This window comes from Saccopteryx leptura, chromosome 3 (assembly GCF_036850995.1).
Source record: "Saccopteryx leptura isolate mSacLep1 chromosome 3, mSacLep1_pri_phased_curated, whole genome shotgun sequence".
NCBI lineage: Eukaryota > Metazoa > Chordata > Mammalia > Chiroptera > Emballonuridae > Saccopteryx > Saccopteryx leptura.
In genome coordinates, this window is record NC_089505.1 from 368,472,110 (window position 1) to 368,489,174 (window position 17,065).

The 17,065-nt window shown below is 54.7% G+C and overlaps 1 protein-coding gene across 1 annotated transcript in view; it reads right to left on the reverse strand.

Annotated features, from left to right (window-relative positions):
• Positions 1-17,065, reverse strand: part of FAM135B (family with sequence similarity 135 member B) — a 213,858-nt gene that overhangs the window by 87,538 nt on the left and 109,255 nt on the right. The gene's annotated exons all lie outside the window — the stretch shown is intronic.

Here is a 17,065-nt window from a genome sequence, read left to right on the forward strand (position 1 = left end):
TTCTTATTTAAGGATCCCGTATTTGTGAATGTTCCTGCTTATTTCATCTAGGGATGAGTTAGAGGGCTCCAGGCCGTGAGTTCAGTGCTAATAAATCAAATAGACACACAACGCAGAAACCCCACCTAAACAGGAACACGCTTACAACAAGGTTACGGATTGATCGGTTGACAACACATGTTCTGGCCAGAGGATCCCAGGCACGTGACTCAGTAGGTCTCCTAGAGGTGACGGCTCACGATACAATAAACACTATCATGTCATCCACGGGGACGCTCCATCACGAACAGCCACCAACGCCATCCTCCGCGTGAGAGAGACTGAGGCAGAGTGGAAGGTGCCTGCCCTGTCAGAAGCTTGTATTTTCATAAAACAACCTTAAAACTATTCGTGTCGACCCTGGCCGGTTGGCTCAGTGGTAGAGCATCGGCCTGGCGTGCGGGGGACCCGGGTTCAATTCCCGGCCAGGGCACATAGGAGAAGTGCCCATTTGCTTCTCCACCCCCCCTCCTTCCTCTCTGTCTCTCTCTTCCCCTCCTGCAGCCAAGGCTCCATTGGAGCAAAGATGGCCCGGGCTCTGGGGATGGCTCCTTGGCCTCTGCCCCAGGCACTAGAGTGGCTCTGGTCACGGAAGAGCGACGCCCCGGAGGGGCAGAGCATCGCCCCCTGGTGGGCGTGCCGGGTGGATCCCGGTCGAGTGCATGCAGGAGTCTGTCTGACTGTCTCTCCCAGTTTCCAGCTTCAGAAAAATACAATAAATAAATAAATAAATAAATAAAACTATTCGTGTCGGGGCCCTGGCTGGGTAGCTCAGCTGCTTCGAATGTCGCCCTACGTTCCATAAATTCTCTGCGAAAGAAAGCCTCGACCCAAGGGCTGACCAGAGAGAAGGGAAGGCCCCTGTGGACATTGAGCTGCTTAGCGAGAGCCGTGATGCCGGCAAAGGGCAGCCAGGGGCTCTTGCTGCAGGGGCGAACTTTCCCCTCTGCCCTTTACAGGGGTCACATTGGGCTGCATAAATCAAAACCCCTGATAAACAATTCCAAAGCACTGTGTGAATCCTCGTTTCTTAAAGATGCTGGATGCCTCGGCATCGTACCTCAGAGAATGACTCATCAATTTGAAACTCAGATGCTTTTACAGGAATGTGTGGGGAAAGAGTAAGTCTCCATGAGGCTCACCCTTTCGGGCTCCATCCTGATTAAACAGACTGCCTAAACTACCCTTTCAAACTTCTCTTCTGTTTGACATGAATTCTCTCTCCTTTCTGCCGGGTCGTAAATCCATGAGCCACTTCATTCATGACTGCCATGATATTGTTTAACTCTTTCGGGAAGCCTTGGATGCATTTACCATAACTCCCTTCTTTAAGTCGAGGAAACTAACCACTGGAGAAAAGGAGATTCGTAAATATTCAGCACATATTCAATAAGTGCCATAAGCAGATCTCCAACAATGACCTTCTTACTGCATTTACGAACGTCCTTTAGCCGGCTTTGCGCCACCTCCCTCCAGCAGGGGTCACTCGGACCGTGAAGAAAGGAGCATTTATCTCTGGAGTCCTCAGAGGGTGAGCCCCTGGTAGGAGAAGGCGGGGGAAGGAACTGCTGTCAGAGAAAACGGGAAGCGAAGACCTGGAGGTGGAAAACCAGACAACGGGTCTGAGAGTTTGAGTCATCCAGCTGCACACAGGACTGACTCCTCCGGGGGCATTGATAATAAAAACAGTCGTACGTTATTGATGTCCGTCTGAAAGAGCGGAGGGGAACCAGGCCCTCCCCCTCCACACAACGAGGTGGGCAGGATAGGGCCCCTTCCAGGATAGGGATGTGTGCGTCCCGATCTCCAGGACCTGGAAAAGGAAGAGGCTGTACATGGAATTATGGCTGCCACGCAGCTGGCCTTGAAATCAGGAGACGATTCTGGGTGGCCCGCCAAGAGCCCCCGTGATCACCAGGGTCCCTCCAAGTGAAAGAAGAAGGCAGAGGGGAGAATGCCACCTGAGAAAGCGCCAGCTGATGCTGGTTTTGCAGCAGGAAGGGGCCACCAGCCAGGGCATGTGGCTGCCTGCAGGAGCTGGACCAGAGGAGAAAACAGACTTTCCCCTAACGCGTCCACAGATGCAGGGGTGCCTGACAGCATCCTGGGGTCAGCCTGGCGAGGCTCCCTCCAGACTTCTGACCTGCGCAACGGTTAGGTCATAAACCGAGGCTGTTCTTTTCTGTTTGTTTGTTTATTACTATTATTATTAAATGAAAGGTGGGAAGGCAGAGACAGACTCCCGCACGCACCCCGACGACCAGGATCCACCTGGTAAGCCCCCTGCCCAGGCAATGCTCTGCCCTTTGGGGGCCGTTCCTTCATTGCTCGGCAACTGAGCTATTGTAGTGCCTGAGGCAAGGCCACGGAGCCATCCTCAGTGCCCGGGGCCAACTTTGCTAGAAACAATTGATCCATGGCTGTGGAAGGGGAAGAGAGAGGGAGAAGGGGAAAGGGTGGAGAAGCAGAGCTCGCTTCTCCTGTATGCCCTGGCCAGGAATTGAACCTGAAACTTCCACACGCCAGGGCCGACACTCTACCACTGAGTCAACCGGCCAGTGCAAATTTATGTTGTTTTAAGCCACAAAGTTAGTGGCAATTTATTACACCAGTAATAGTAAACCAATGCACACAGGCTTTCCAATTCCCTCCTCATGACAAAACTAATAGACAAGACTGATGACCCCGGTTAACAATATACAACCTGTGACTCAGAGAGGTCAGGTAAGCTTCCCATAGTCACACTGCTGGTTAGTGAAAGTTTAGGGATCAGAACGCAGGGGCACATGAAGGAAGCCAAGCTCTTCACTTAGGGAGGCGAAGCCCGGTGCTGCAAACTCCCCAAGCTCACCTCCACGTCCTCGCCACTCCTTTCTCACCCAGAGCCTGCTCACACCCGCCCTGAACACGAATACCGGTCCCGCTGCTTTCTCAAAGCCACTGTGAGAACACAAATGCCACCTGTCACGTCCTCTGTACTCCTTAGAGCTCTTACCACCACACTAAGGAGCGAGAAGAAAAATGTCTACTAAACACTTGTTCTCGGTTGATTCCAGAAATCTCCACCATCACCAGCTGCCGGGTGAGACACCCCTGTCCTTGTGCAGCTCCGTATTCCCAGCAACTAACGCGGTGCTGGCTCAGGGCGGGCATTCAGTCAGCACCCGAGGAACAAGTGAGGGAATGAACAAACGTTCCAACAACAGAGACGCCCTCCGCAAACCACGGGTTATACAACCAGACCACAACATCACCATTCCGCAAGTGACTCGGAATCCACGGGCAATTGTTTTTATAAAACTCACATGGCTAGAAATGCTATTCTGTAACTGGGACGGCAAAGACCTGTGACATGCTGTCATAATCACTTTCGTATCAAGTGTATTACGGAACAACCAGTCTGTCCCAGGGACGTCTGATGTGATCTACACTACACAAATCGCTGGGCTTGTGAAAAGGTCAGCACTGAGGGAGGCTCAGACAGACCTGTCCTTTTACTCATCAGATGGCCCTGTAGCAGCTCAGGTCTTCGGTAACTGGATGGTCAACTTCAGGGAACCTCTCTGTGCCAAGATCTTGCTCCTCCAACGTTGCCGTCCCTGCCTCAGTGAGATGAAGAACATCAGCTAACTCTTTTTGTAGAAAACCTTTCCAGTTCTGGAGTTTCCAGGTCCCTGTTTTCTTCCCTAAATGCTGGTCTGGTTCCATGAGGTCTTCATGGGTTAGTTCTTTGAGTTGAGTAACCATAGATAGTTCAGTTTCTTTTCTTTTCTTTTCTTTTCTTTTTTTCCTTCCTTTCTTCCTTCCTCCCTCCCTCCCTTCCTCCCTCTTTCCTTCCTTCCTTTTTTTCTTTTTCTTATTAAGTGAGAGGCAGAGAGAGAGAGAGACTCTTGCCTATACCTCGACCAGGATCCACCTGGCAAGCCCACTAGGGGATGATGCTGTGCCCGTCTGGGGCATTGCTCCGTTGCTCAACAACTGAGCCCTTCTTAGTGCCTGAAGCAGAGACCATAGAGCCATCCTCAGCACCTGGGGCCAGCTGCTCAAGCCATTTGCACCATGTCTGTGAGAGGGGAAGAGAGAGAGAGAGAAGGGCGGTGGGGTGGAGAAGCACATGATCACTTCTCCCATGTGCCCTGACCGGGAATCAAACCTGGGCCATCCACACACCGGGCTGACTCTCTACCACTGAGCCAACCGGCCAGGGCCAGTTCACATTTCTTTGACATCAACTTGGTAGCTTAAAATTGGTCGTAGTGGGAGAATCTGTATCATGAAAGTCAACAATTCTTTTGTTTGCTTGGTTCTTATGTTTGAGCCAGTTTCACACATCTGTCAGCATGTCTCCCTCGTTACCGCCATCACCCGTCCTTCCAACCAAAAGAAACAGGAAGCCCTGAACTGGGTCAACACATGGGCCATTTGGACTGGCCCTACGAAAGTCACAGTGGGCTGAGACCCCAACGGTGGAGGCTTTGGGAAACCTCTCCTTTGCTTCTCAGAGACACCTCATTAAATAAAACCACCCTTGTTAGGCTCCCGGCATGATTCTCCCATGACTCGCAGGGAAGAGTGACCTTTACCGGATGGGCGCCCTTTTCACACAGACTGGGCAGTCTGAACAGAACGTCCATAACTCTCCGCCCGTGTCCCCTCCTCCAGGAACCAAACAGAACCTCAGCTGCAGGAACAGCAATGACGACGACGCTTTTCTGTGGCAAATTAAGGCTATTTAAAAACCGTCCCAACCTCCGTTTTCTCCTTTGCCGACGGGGACCCCTGTCACTTCCTGGAGTCGGTATGAACAGAAATCAACAGGCTTCCCTCAATGATGAGTATTACTGTCACTGCTGTTATTCTGACCCACGGACCCCAACGTGTCCAGAGACACGGGTCCCTATTCATCCAAGCGTCTTCTTAAGATCGGCAGCCAGCACCCAAAGGGCCCCGCTGGAGAGGTTCGGCATAAAACTCAGAGTCGCTGCGCGGCTGGGACTCTGCAGAGACCCTCCCGTCCCCGCGTCTGCCTGTCTGTCCCCCTCTGCCTGGTGCACCTGTAGTTCCCGCCCCACGAGCCAGCCCAGGTGGGCGTGCTAATCCACACGAGCAGCCACGCCACGCGTCCCTGGGCTCTCAGCAACCTTGCCGAGGCCGCTCGTCTCTCTGTCGCCCTGGAAAGGCCCCCCTGGCAGGTAGAATGAAGGCCCCTTCTCGGGAGAGCCGGCCTGGAACGGGGTTCGTCACAAGCCGCCCGGTGCCCAGGGGCGCGCGACAGGTGGCAGCTCGCCTCCCTTTGGATTCGAGGGAGCGTTTGATTTTCTCCGCCTGCGTGCTGCTTGATTAAACGAGGCCACGCGGAGGCCGGCTGCAGGCTTCCTGCACAGCTTGAAATGACACGGGCAATTTAGAACCTCTGACCAGAAAATCTGCTGCGCACTGTCACACTGTGACGGGGTCTCTGCAGAGAACGCCTCTAATTGGCAAGGCCGGCTCCCACCGCCAGCTCCCAGCAGTCAGACGGTGAGGACGGGCTGGGGACCCTCCGCAGCTCACGGGGTCTTTCGTGCAGGACGCCCCAGGACACGGCCTGAAGACGCACCGGAACCCCGGTGTGCTGGTGCTCTCCCGCCCAGACCAGGTGTTCCACGCAGGACTTCCGGCACACTGGTGGTGCGGGACCCGGAGCAGCTCACGGGGTCTTTCGTGCAGGACGCCCCAGGACACGGCCTGAAGACGCACCGGAACCCCAGGGTGCTGGTGTTCTCCCGCCCAGACCAGGTGTTCCACGCAGGACTTCCGGCGTCCTGGTGGTGCGGGACCTGGAGCAACTCACGGGGTCTTTCGTGCAGGACGCCCCAGGACACGGCCTGAAGACGCACCGGAACCCCAGGGTGCTGTTCTCCCGCCCAGACCAGGTGTTCCACGCAGGACTTCCGGCGTCCTGGTGGTGCGGGACCTGGAGCAGCTCACGGGGTCTTTCATGCAGGACACCCCAGGACACGGCCTGAAGACGCACCGGAACCCCAGGGTGCTGGTGTTCTCCCGCCCAGACCAGGTGTTCCACGCAGGACTTCCGGCGTCCTGGTGGTGCGGGACCTGGAGCAACTCACGGGGTCTTTCGTGCAGGACGCCCCAGGACACGGCCTGAAGACGCACCGGAACCCCAGGGTGCTGGTGTTCTCCCGCCCAGACCAGGTGTTCCACGCAGGACTTCCGGCGCACTGGTGGTGCGGGACCTGGAGCAACTCACGTCGCCTCTCTGAGCACTGGTTTCTCAACTTCGAAACCAGTCGTCGTGATGGACAAACGGGACGTGACACGTGGAACCCCCGGCACAGCGCAGGAGGGAGAGGTCGTCAGCACCAAGCCCTTCCAAAGCGAATTCTGATTCTGACCCATCCAGATGGGAAGTCGACACAGGTAGGACCAGGAAGACCAAAGGCCACCGTGATGGTCTGCAGAGGCCCCGCTAGAACACACGAGCTCATTGTGGCTCCTCGTCCAATCCGCTGCACCGATACATTTGGAAATAACTTAATTATGGGATATGCGTGGGCATGAAATGATAAGGGAAAAAAAACCTCTACCGACAGACCAGACAGATAAGTTATCTTCATTGTTGCTTTCAGATACTTGCCAATTATTAACAATAACAACGGCCACCTCAGGGTAAGAGTAAAGGAAGTCGCCGGCTCTTTCAAGCCAACCTGAGTCCCGCCCCCTCCGAGGCGTCTTACGGGCATCCGGGAGGTCTGTCTCAAGGAAGAAACGAGACGGCGCAGGAAGGTGCCTGCACTGCACGTGCTCAGAGATGCAAGAGGCTTAGAGCATCCTCTTGGATGATGTCACTTTCTACCCAGCCTCCTTTCTTCAAAAACAAACACACACACAAACAAAATCTAAAATGAGACATATTTCATGCATGGGCTCTGATGGCAGGTAATGTAGGTCACTATACCTTGCATTAAAACAAAGCTCGACAGGTGCTTGATATGCAGACAGAGATGGATCGATGAGAGACAAACGCTCTGGCCTGCGGTGCTCCCGGAGGAGGAGCACCTGACCGGCCCCCAGCCCCTTCCGTCTGAGCGTCTCCGGAGAAGAGCTGTCACCACCACGGCTAATCTTCCTCCTGTAGCCCTCCACGTCTCTTAATTGCCTTTTGATGAAAACTGCCAGGAGCTTGAAGCCGTTCTAGAGATTTCAAGGGAGTCTCTTGTCTGTATAAACATTCCCATCCCTCACCCATCGGGGCTTTGTTTCCACAAAACCACTCAGACGGAACCGCAACACGAGGTCCCTCGGCTCCGTCTGACGGCAGCCTGCGCCGGGTCATCACAACGAGAAAGGAGGGGCTTTGAAACCCAGACCTCATCAGAGGAGGCAGATTGCGGTTGCAGACCTCATCCGGGGTCAGGTGGGCTCGGGGAATCGGTGGCTCCCCTCAGCGGGTGACCGTGCGGCTCAAACGAGGCCACGATGTGATGAGCTCAGCATCCTGCCCAACAGAACTGTGGCCCAGGGGTCCCAGCCACGGCCCAGTGGTCACAGCCGTGGCCTCGCAGTCACAGCTGCGGCCCTGTGGTCACAGTCTTGTGGTCACAGCCGTGGCCCAGTGACCACAGCCCAGTGGTCACAGCCGCGGTGCTGCAGTCACAGTGGTTGATGCTAAAGCAGACACAACTAACAGAGCTGGGTCAGCACGTCCAACAGATAGCACACAATCCAAATGGTCAGGGAGCCGAAGAGAAGGAAGAAAGAGGAAAGGTTCCCAGATGTTTACAGAAGAATGCAGATGCTGTGTCATAGTGCTCTGTGGAACCGAGCCCAGGCGTGGTCGCCTGAATGTGAGTGTGCCCATCACGTAGCCGGCTCTTTGGTGGGCTGTTTCTCCAAGTTCTCTCTCTCTCTCTCTCTTTCCCTCTCTCTCTCTCTCTCTCTCTCTCGCGCGCGCGCGCACACACACACATCTTTCTATTAAGCCGGGACATCTCTCATATCTGCCACCAGGCACCTGCCGCTCTTTCGTACTCTCAGTCGCTTCTTCTTCCGTTTCGCCCTCAACCTGTGATGGAGGTACCGTGGGTTCAGAGCCCCAGCCGCTGGTCGATGCGGTTCGGGGCGATGGCAGTCCCCGGAGGGTGGCCCTCCATCGCTTCCCTGTGTCTTCTGTGTCCAGTGGGCAAAGCCAACCCGCAGCCGGCACTGGCAATAGCGGAGCTGGGCAGCTCTGGGCGTCTCTGACTCTGCGGGTCCACGCAGGAACCAGAGAACACTCACGGCGTGAGAGCCATCTCACCAACCCTTTCCCCCGCTCAGGGGCCCTGCCCTTTGCAGACAGGAGCAGCACAACCACCAGCCACCAAGCCCCACAGAGCTGCTCAGCCCAGGGGGACGGACACGTTCTCCCCCAGCCTCCGTGGACCACTAAGCATGGTCATCTTCCTTGTGCTAATGCAGGGAACAGGCTCACGGAGGCCAAGGGCCTCCCCCAACCCCGAGGCCACGGACCCTGGGAGCCGGGATGCAGAGAGCTCTGTCCTTCCGGAAGCCCGCCTTCCCTCCCTCGCCACCTCCCTCCCCGCAGCCTCCTGGCGGGCCGGGCTTCCGCCCTGGGAGCTCCGGGCTCATGTGGCTGTTCGCCTCTTCCGAGAACTGTCAGTCTCTCTCAGTAAGTCCGCCATTCTCGTTCCCACGTTCTTGGCACGCCACCCAGAGTAGGCGCCAGGGAAAGTTTTCTGACTTCAGGCCGAGTCTCAAAAAACATAAAGTGCTGAGTAATGGGTGACTTCAATCATTCCTTGAAAAAGGAAATCTGCTCATGCACTGTGTCATCTGAATCAGGCCTATGAGGTCCTGACCGAGGGTCTTCAGGGCCACTGAATCAATGATGCACGAAGCCCAAAGAGCTCGTTTTATTGCTTACCTTTCCAAGAATTAACAGAGCTCTACTATAAAAGATAAAAATAAAATAAAAAAGCTCTATCTTTAGGAGGACATAAAACAGTTTCATTTCTTTTTAAAAGCAGGTCTTAAAGTATGCATTATGGGGGGAAAAAAGGCTCAGAGAGGTTGACTGGCTTGCCCAAGGCCACACTGCAAAGAAGCCACTCAACCAATGGACCCGGAGTTCCTCCTGGGACCCAGCTACCCATCCACCTCCGATTGCTCCCCTCTCCCTCTCCCTCTGTCTCTAAACACTTGAGACTAAAGACTGACCTCAGTTGGGGCAGAGAGAAGCAGAGAGAAGGAAATCCATTTTGGCATCCACCGTGCCTCTGCCTGATCCTAACGTTCCGTCCGTTTTCACAGCACCCCTCTCGGGAGTAGCATGAGGACCTTGCCCAGCTCTAAACAGAGTGCACTGCGTCTAGGGCGCTGCTGTTCCTCGTGGCTCCACAGCTTGCTAAGCCACGGGGAGAGGGAAGTGTGTGGTGGGCCGCGAGCTCTCCACAATCCCCAGAAACGAGGAACCCACTGGCTCTGAAGTGCAGTGAGAAACCTCTTTGTCACACTGCTTATTAAATGCCCCCATCGTCACTACCCAGTTCAGGTCAGTCACATCACCAAACTCAACTACGTGGGTGTAGACCGTCTTACGGATATCCTTGCTTTCAGCCGAAGGACGTTCTAACCCGAATCTGCTCACCGTCCTCCGTAAGGCCTCCCACACGCACCCCTCCGGCCCCAGCCCTAGAGGAGAGAGTCCGAACCTTCTGCACCCCACCCTCCAACCGGTGGCTCTCCTCCTGCCCCAGGGGCCTTCTCCGGCTCCCTCCCCTGTTCCAGCAGCATCAGCTCGGACAGTGTCACAGGTCAATGACAAATGTCTTTTTCTGCCTAGTAATCCTCCTCTTCCAGGTAGCCTGCCCTGATGCCTCCAGGGGAGCCAGGGGAGGGGAGGGCCTCCCTGTCACCCGCAGCACCTGTCCTCACTCTGGCTCTTCCCTTTCTGACTCCACCTTCTCGGCTCTCACCTTCACCTCCCACGGTACCCGTGAACAATCTGAGTTTGTGGCTCCGTCTTTCTCGTCCTGCCCAGGATTCCTGAGATGGAGCCGGTGAGAGCAGGGACTCAATGTCCCCTAACTGTGCGAATTAATGACAGACAGCCCATAAACACATGGTGACGGCTCATCGCAGAGGGCTCTAGTTAAGAGAAATAACTTGTGTCCAGGAGGTGTGACTGCAGGGCGGGGCCAAAGGAGGTTTACTGTGTGAGTACATGGAACAGAGTTTATTCTGGAATTGTTATGTATTGATTCTTGTTTTATTTTTCCATCCCAACAACTGCCAACCTCCTTTGGCCCCGCCCTGTCTATTGGGTTAAGAAAGTGCCTCTTGGGTCTGCCAGTCATTGGCTGGAAGGGTCCAGTTCTCAACACCCCCCCCCCTTCCTTCCCTCACAGAAGAGGTCGGGGAGGTCGGGGGCCGAGGAGCTAGGAGCGGGGTCTGCGTAGGAGTTTCCCTGGAAGGGGTGCTCTGTAGTCTGTCGTTTGTGGAAGTAAGTAAGAGTAGTGTTTAAGGATGGGGGGGGCATCACAACAGCTGACCACCAACGGAAACGAAACAAGAGCAGGTAAGGACCTCAGTCCCTTACCCTTCTATTCTGACTCAAGACCCAGTCAAAGAACCTTCTAGAAAAGAAACATCTGCAGTTCAGTGTGTCTCTAGTGGCTATATTTCATGAGTGTCCCTAAAATAAAGCCATCGTTTCTTTGGAAATGTATTGTGTCCTTGACCGTTGCTAAGAGAACGGGTCTTCGATGTTCTCACCACACAGGTTGCAGCCAGTGGTAACCAGGTGAGGTGGTGGGTGTGTTAACTAACCTTATTATAATCCCCTAATGCGTAAAATATATACCCGTATGTCAAATCCTCACGCTGTACACCTAAAACTCACACAATGTTCTATGCCAACTATATCTCAATAAAGCTAGAAAACAAAACCAGACCAGAATTTCCCCATCGAGGCCACTGAGAATGCGCATGGAGTCTGTTCGGTCTCCCACTGGTGTGAACAAAACACCTGCTGAGAGTCCAGGAAGGGACGCCCCACTCGAGTCTGCCCGGCCCGGCCTGGTCGGCTGAGCATGCGTGGTGCGGAGTTTTGGGGACCAACAGGCTGCAGTGGGCTTGGGTCACCCTGGCAGCAGTGTAAACCCTGGACGTCCATTGAACCAGGAGCTCCACAAATACCACCTTGCTGCCGTCTAGCGAGGATCCTGCAGATCAAGTGAAGACACGGAGCTCAGCAAAGGTCATCAGTAGCCTGCCCACAGCACCGGCTAGTGACCGGAGAAACGGAATTAGAGCCACGCGCTGGTTTCTTGGGGGCGGAGCTGACGCTGAGCCCCTCCCACGTCCTTCAGGGCCATACTCGGGCCTTGAGGGAGGGGCCTGAGGGAGAACCGGCTGGAGAACCCGGACATGGGGTGGTGGGCTCACTACCTGTGGCTTCAGCAGCTTTGACTCCCTGGGGGATAACCAGGCCCTGTGGGTGGTTCTGAGCTCACCAGAGGCATGTCCCTCTCTGCGGGGCCACATTCAGCCCCCTGCCAGGTTCTTTTCCTGACAGACCTGCTTCCCAAACAAGCCCTCAGCAGGGGGTTAAGAGGATAAAAGGCTTAAAGCAGCAGCATGCTCATGAAGTCACAGATTCAAAGGCAAAAAAAAAAAAAAAAAGGAACAGGGTCATTGTTAATAGGAACATGGATTTGCTAGAAAAATAATCCAGAACGCTCTTCTCTGTAAGCCCCCGGTGCCTGTCCTCTGCTCACGGGCACAGACGTCATTCCAAGAAGGCCGTTTTGTGGGGATGGGAAGGTCAGGGTTTTAGTAAAATCACAATTAAGGAATGTGAGGGAAAGAAAGCCTCTTAAGGCGACCGAGCTTACCTGTACCCCTCGTGCTAGAAATGCTAGGGAGAGGCCATCGGTGAGAGTCCCCAGTCAGACTGGTTTACGGGAGAATACACAGAGGGTTGGCGTGCCCCAGTGGGAAGTCCTGGGACTGAAAAGGAATTAGCTCCACGGCCCGCGGTGTGAATGTCGAACCCACTGGCCACTCCTGGGGGCGGGGGAGGACGCTGTCTCCACAAAGGCGTCCCTGTCAAAGCCCCGGCAAAGCTGACCTCTGAGGTCCACCTTCACGCTGACCTCCCAGGCCCCCACTCCGCAAAGCTGAGCGCTCAGTGTGGCTCTCAACCAGGGGACCACCATTCCTTTCAGAAGCAGGGACGGAGGAGAGGGGACTCCGCATGTTTCAATAAAAGAATTGCGGGGGTGGGGGGGTGAAGAGAGTTGTTTCTGGGGACTCCGCATGTTTCAATAAAAGAATTGCGGGGGGGGGGGTGAAGAGAGTTGCTTCTGACAGAACCAGACGAATCAATTAATTGATCTCTGGCATGCAAAAATAATTGTGTTTCTCAGTCTATTAAGGCCGATCAGGGCTCAGGCCTGCTTGGCTAAAGTCACAGGGAGCTGGCTGTCCCTGGACATCAGACCGGCATGGGGACATCAGGGCCTAAACACAGACGGCTCCGTCTTTCGGCCATCACTCGACCTGCAACGCAGCTGTGTTCCCTCTGGTAGAGTCAAAGATTTCAAGCCTAACGTTCCTGTGAGCATCTATACCGATGGGTGGGTCTCTTCTGCACAGCGAGTCTGCGGACAGGACCCAATTTATCCGAGAAAGCATCTAACACCTCTGATCAGAACGCCTCCTGCAGGACACTGTAGAGCAGGCACGGCAAAGAGTCAGAAGATAACCCTGAGCCCCACACGATGAAAAACCTCACTCAGAAAGAAAATGAGGGCCCTGGCCGGTTTGGCTCAGTGGCTAGAGTGTGTGAGGACGTCCAGTTCCATCCCCGGTCAGGGCACACAGGAGAAGCGACCGTCTGCTTCTCTCTCCCTCCCTCTCCCCCTTCTCTGTCTCATCCCCTCTCACAGCCAGTGGCTCCGTTGATTTGAGCATCAGCCCCAGACAAGGGGGTTGCCCGGTGGATCCGGTTGGGGCGCATTTAGGAGTCTGTCTCTCTGTCATCCCTCCTCTCACTTAAAAAAATAAAGAATCCTAGTTCTGTTAAGAAAGAACATCAGTTTGATTTACAGCCTCCTCTGAATTAAGATGGAAAATGAAATTTAAATTCATTGGCAAAGACAAATCTCAGCTCCCTTTCAGCTAACAATGTTAGACACGACGGCTCATCTTCTCATAAATTGGTATAAATGAGTTATGAATATATTGACGACTTACAAATATCCACATAATGGGCTTTCTAATTAGTTGTTCACTTAAGTATTTCATGAGGAAATGACTGCATGTGAAATGCGATCGTCCCTCCCCTGAGTCCCAGAGCCCATGCAGGAAAGCCGACCCGGAGTCTACACAAGCTTCGAGCTGAAGGCATGAGCAGAGAGATGAAAGGTCCCTCTCTCACTGGGGGAGAGGAGATGTCACAATCTCATGCCAGGATTGGTCTGGGCCATGAACATCCCTATAGTCACAAGTCCCATAAATCCCGGCTGGGATAAACGCAACAATGCTCTAGCCCCACCCCCTCCCCATCAACAATCCTCTAGCCCCTCCCCCTCCCCATCAACAATGTTCTAGCCCCACCCCCTCCCCACCCGCAGGCTCCAGCTCCACCTCATCTTGGTCTTGCAGGTGGGCTCTGCTTCCTGACATCACGGAGCCATTCTGCTCTGCACCTGCCTTTCCAGGTCCTCCTCGTGGCCGACTCCCACCAAACCGGGGACCAGTGACAGCTCTGAGGTTGACTCCTTCCCAGGACACCTTCTGTGACTCAGCTGCCCACAGACTGTTTCTCCTCATCATGCCCCAAACTGGTCTCAGTTACGGAATGCCCTGCACATCATAGTCCTTTTCTGTGGAGGTCTCCATCCCCGTCTCAGCTGGCACACACTCAGAGGGCAGTCTCCATCCTCCATCTTCACGGTTAGAGAGCCGAGTACAACGACATTGTACTGGTGTTTACAGTAATAGACTCATGCATGCATGACAGACTCAAACATGCACGGTACGCTTTGGAAAATGGGGGAAAAAAAGGGTGCATAAAAACTTGGGCTGAATAAACATCGATATACGGAAATGGTGCAGAGAGGAGTTTATTTCGGCGTTGGCCTGGACGTAGGATAGAACTGCTACGGTAGCTGTTAGGAGGGGAGGATAAGAATGGTCTGAGCACAGACAGAAAGGTGGAAGCAGTGTAAGGTCAAACCACTCGGGCTGTGAGCACGAGGGTGGGAAGTGGGAGCAGCAGGGACAATGTAGACAGCATCTGTGAGCGTCCAGGCACCACGCTAGCTGGTCTGCACATATTAATGAACGCAATTAATGCCATAACCCCGTGAGATAGGCTTTGTCATCACCATTTCACAGGTGTTAAAAGGGCGGCTCCGAAGGTGTGGAAGAGAGGTCCTGGCATTCTCAGAGCTTACCAACGGCCGAGCCCACCCTCAGAGCCAGGTCTGAGCCCCGGGCCCGGCTCCCCCGTGCCTCTCGGCCCCTGTCAGTTGTCAGGATGGAGTCTGGCTACCAAGCACCGGGGTGAGATTTCATGATGCTGTTGACTCGTTAGAACAGATGCTTTTCCTTTGGGAACCTGCCTCAGTCAACCCAGGCTTTGGATAAACGCAGGCTGGCCGTTTGCCCAAAGCCGCGGACAAGAGGTAGTACTGCGCGTTCTGGGACTAGACAGACCATCCACAGATACAAACGCGCCGCAAGCAGGGAGCTCCCCGATCAGGATAAACGTTCATGTGAAATTCTGAGCTCCGTGGCCATGTGGTTCCCACACAGTATCTCACAAGTCCAGGGGGAACATCTGTCTGGCCAGACGGGGTAACAATGAGCTGGGACTCCTAGATGGAGGGACCAGGGGACATTTCTCATCATCAGGTGGCACTTGGATGGCCACAGTCCAACCCAGTCTGAGGACTGAGGAAGAGTACTCTCCCTCTCTTGAAAACCCCCAACTCTAACTTCGACCACCAAGGACCCAACTGAGCATGTATTTAATCAAACATCCTCATGACCCCGAAATGGGCCAGCTTCCCCCAACCCTACCTTCCTCCTGTCTGATGTCATCAGCAGGCCACCCACTTTCCCCCACGCAGGCCCCACCTGACTGCAGGGCTGGACGGCAGCCGCCTCTCCCCCGGGCCGTGCCGACTGGGTCAGGTCATTACATTTCACCATGAGCACGGCTCCCAAGGGATTCAGAGCGGGACAAGCCTTAGCACTTAGGCATCCGGGCTCATGCCCGCCAGGAACACCCTGGGCAGATGCAGAATCCCGGCTGGCATCATGCTCAGCCGGTCCGCAGCTCCCTGCACCAGGACCCAGGTGGCTGGGCACTACTAACCTCAAGGTCTAATTCAATATTAGGGTTCAGAGGTGAGCTTTGCTAGAGAAGATGCCTCCCCAAACCACTCAGCTCTAGACAGGACAGTGTCACAGGCTCGCTGGGTAAGTCCTGTTTGCTGTACTCTTCTTTCAGCCTCCTTCGCCAGCGGCCACGGGGTCCCCTGGTGTTCCGGACGCGTCATGTCAGAACGTCTTCCCAGTGGTGATGATCTCACAGAGGCCTTGGTCCTCACCTGAAGGCCCGATGCACAGTCAAGAGGCATGTTAAGAATCAGTCTGGTGACAAATCCACACATTGACTTTCTTTTAACTCAGTTTGTCTGTCTCAGTCTGCCCATGGTTGGATCTGATTAACTTGTCACACGACAGCAGGGTGTGTCATCAACAGGCCTGGACCCTAAGAGGGGCGCTGTCATTTCCTGGTGCTGGTTGTACTTCCGTTAATTAATATCCCCTTCAGTTCATGAGGACTTCCTTACAGTATCTGCTGGAAGCCATTGGCTACACTTTATGAGGGTCGGTGTCGTTAAAAAAAAAAGAGAAAGTAACTGACACACACACAAAACCGGCGGGTCCCAAACGGCACCATCTCTCCACGTGAGGGTGACGTCGTCGTCACCTTATCTGTGTGGGGAGACGCCTGCATTTACTGTGACGTCTGAAGGAGGAGCGGGGCTCGTGGCTGTGAGCCAGGAAGGATGCAACAAGGTTTCCAGGGCCCTTCTGGGTTTGGTTATAAAGGAAGCCTGATGTCCCCCCTTATTTGTGGTTAAAACAATTGTAAATTGAAGTCTTAATGTCTCCTTCCCCATGCCGATGGGCGCGTTGCACCGAGCATCCCTCAGGAGAGTGCAGCCCACCCTGCCTCGGTCCCGAGTGGCCCGTCTGGGCAAAACCCACTCAATACCACTTACTTCCATGGCTGGGTGACCAGGACTCAGGAGATAATGAATAGAAAAGCGTCTAACTCTATGTCAGACGCATGACTTTATCAAAAAAACGCTTCCTTGTCCTGTGAACGTGGAGCCTGAAGACGGAGCGGCCTGAGGTGACGAGGGAGCCAGGGAGCGGTGGCCAGGCCGGGACTCCCCCAGGGGGCTGGGCTCCCCACGTCCCGGCTTGTCCCACTCTGCCGGCGAGGTCTGCTCCCGAGAGGAGGGCCAGACTGACGGACACGGGCTCGCGGAGATGCCCGGAGCTCTGTTTCATCAGAACGCAGCCCAGGAACCCCGACCGGGACCCCTCGCGTGCACCGTCCCCTGGAACACCGAGCTGGCACCAGAACCAGTTCCCGTTAATTCAGGTCGCCGACCAGAGCAACGACTCGGCCCCACTGAATGTCAACAAAGCGCCACGTCATAGAGAGGCTCACGCAGCGTAACGTGACCGTGAGGACTAGCCCTCTGCAGCCTTGGGTGGCAGATGGTAGAACCGTGCACAGACTCTTCCCCTTCTGTCAGGAGATGGCATCCGCTTGCCCTCCCTGACTCCAGGCTGTCCGGCCCTTGCTTTGCCCCACAGGGGGTAGTGGAAACCATGTCATACACATTCTGAGGTGAGACCACAAGCAGCTCGGTGGGTGCCCACTCTTGTAGCCGGCTGGAGGATGCGAGGACCCAGCGAGGACAACCAC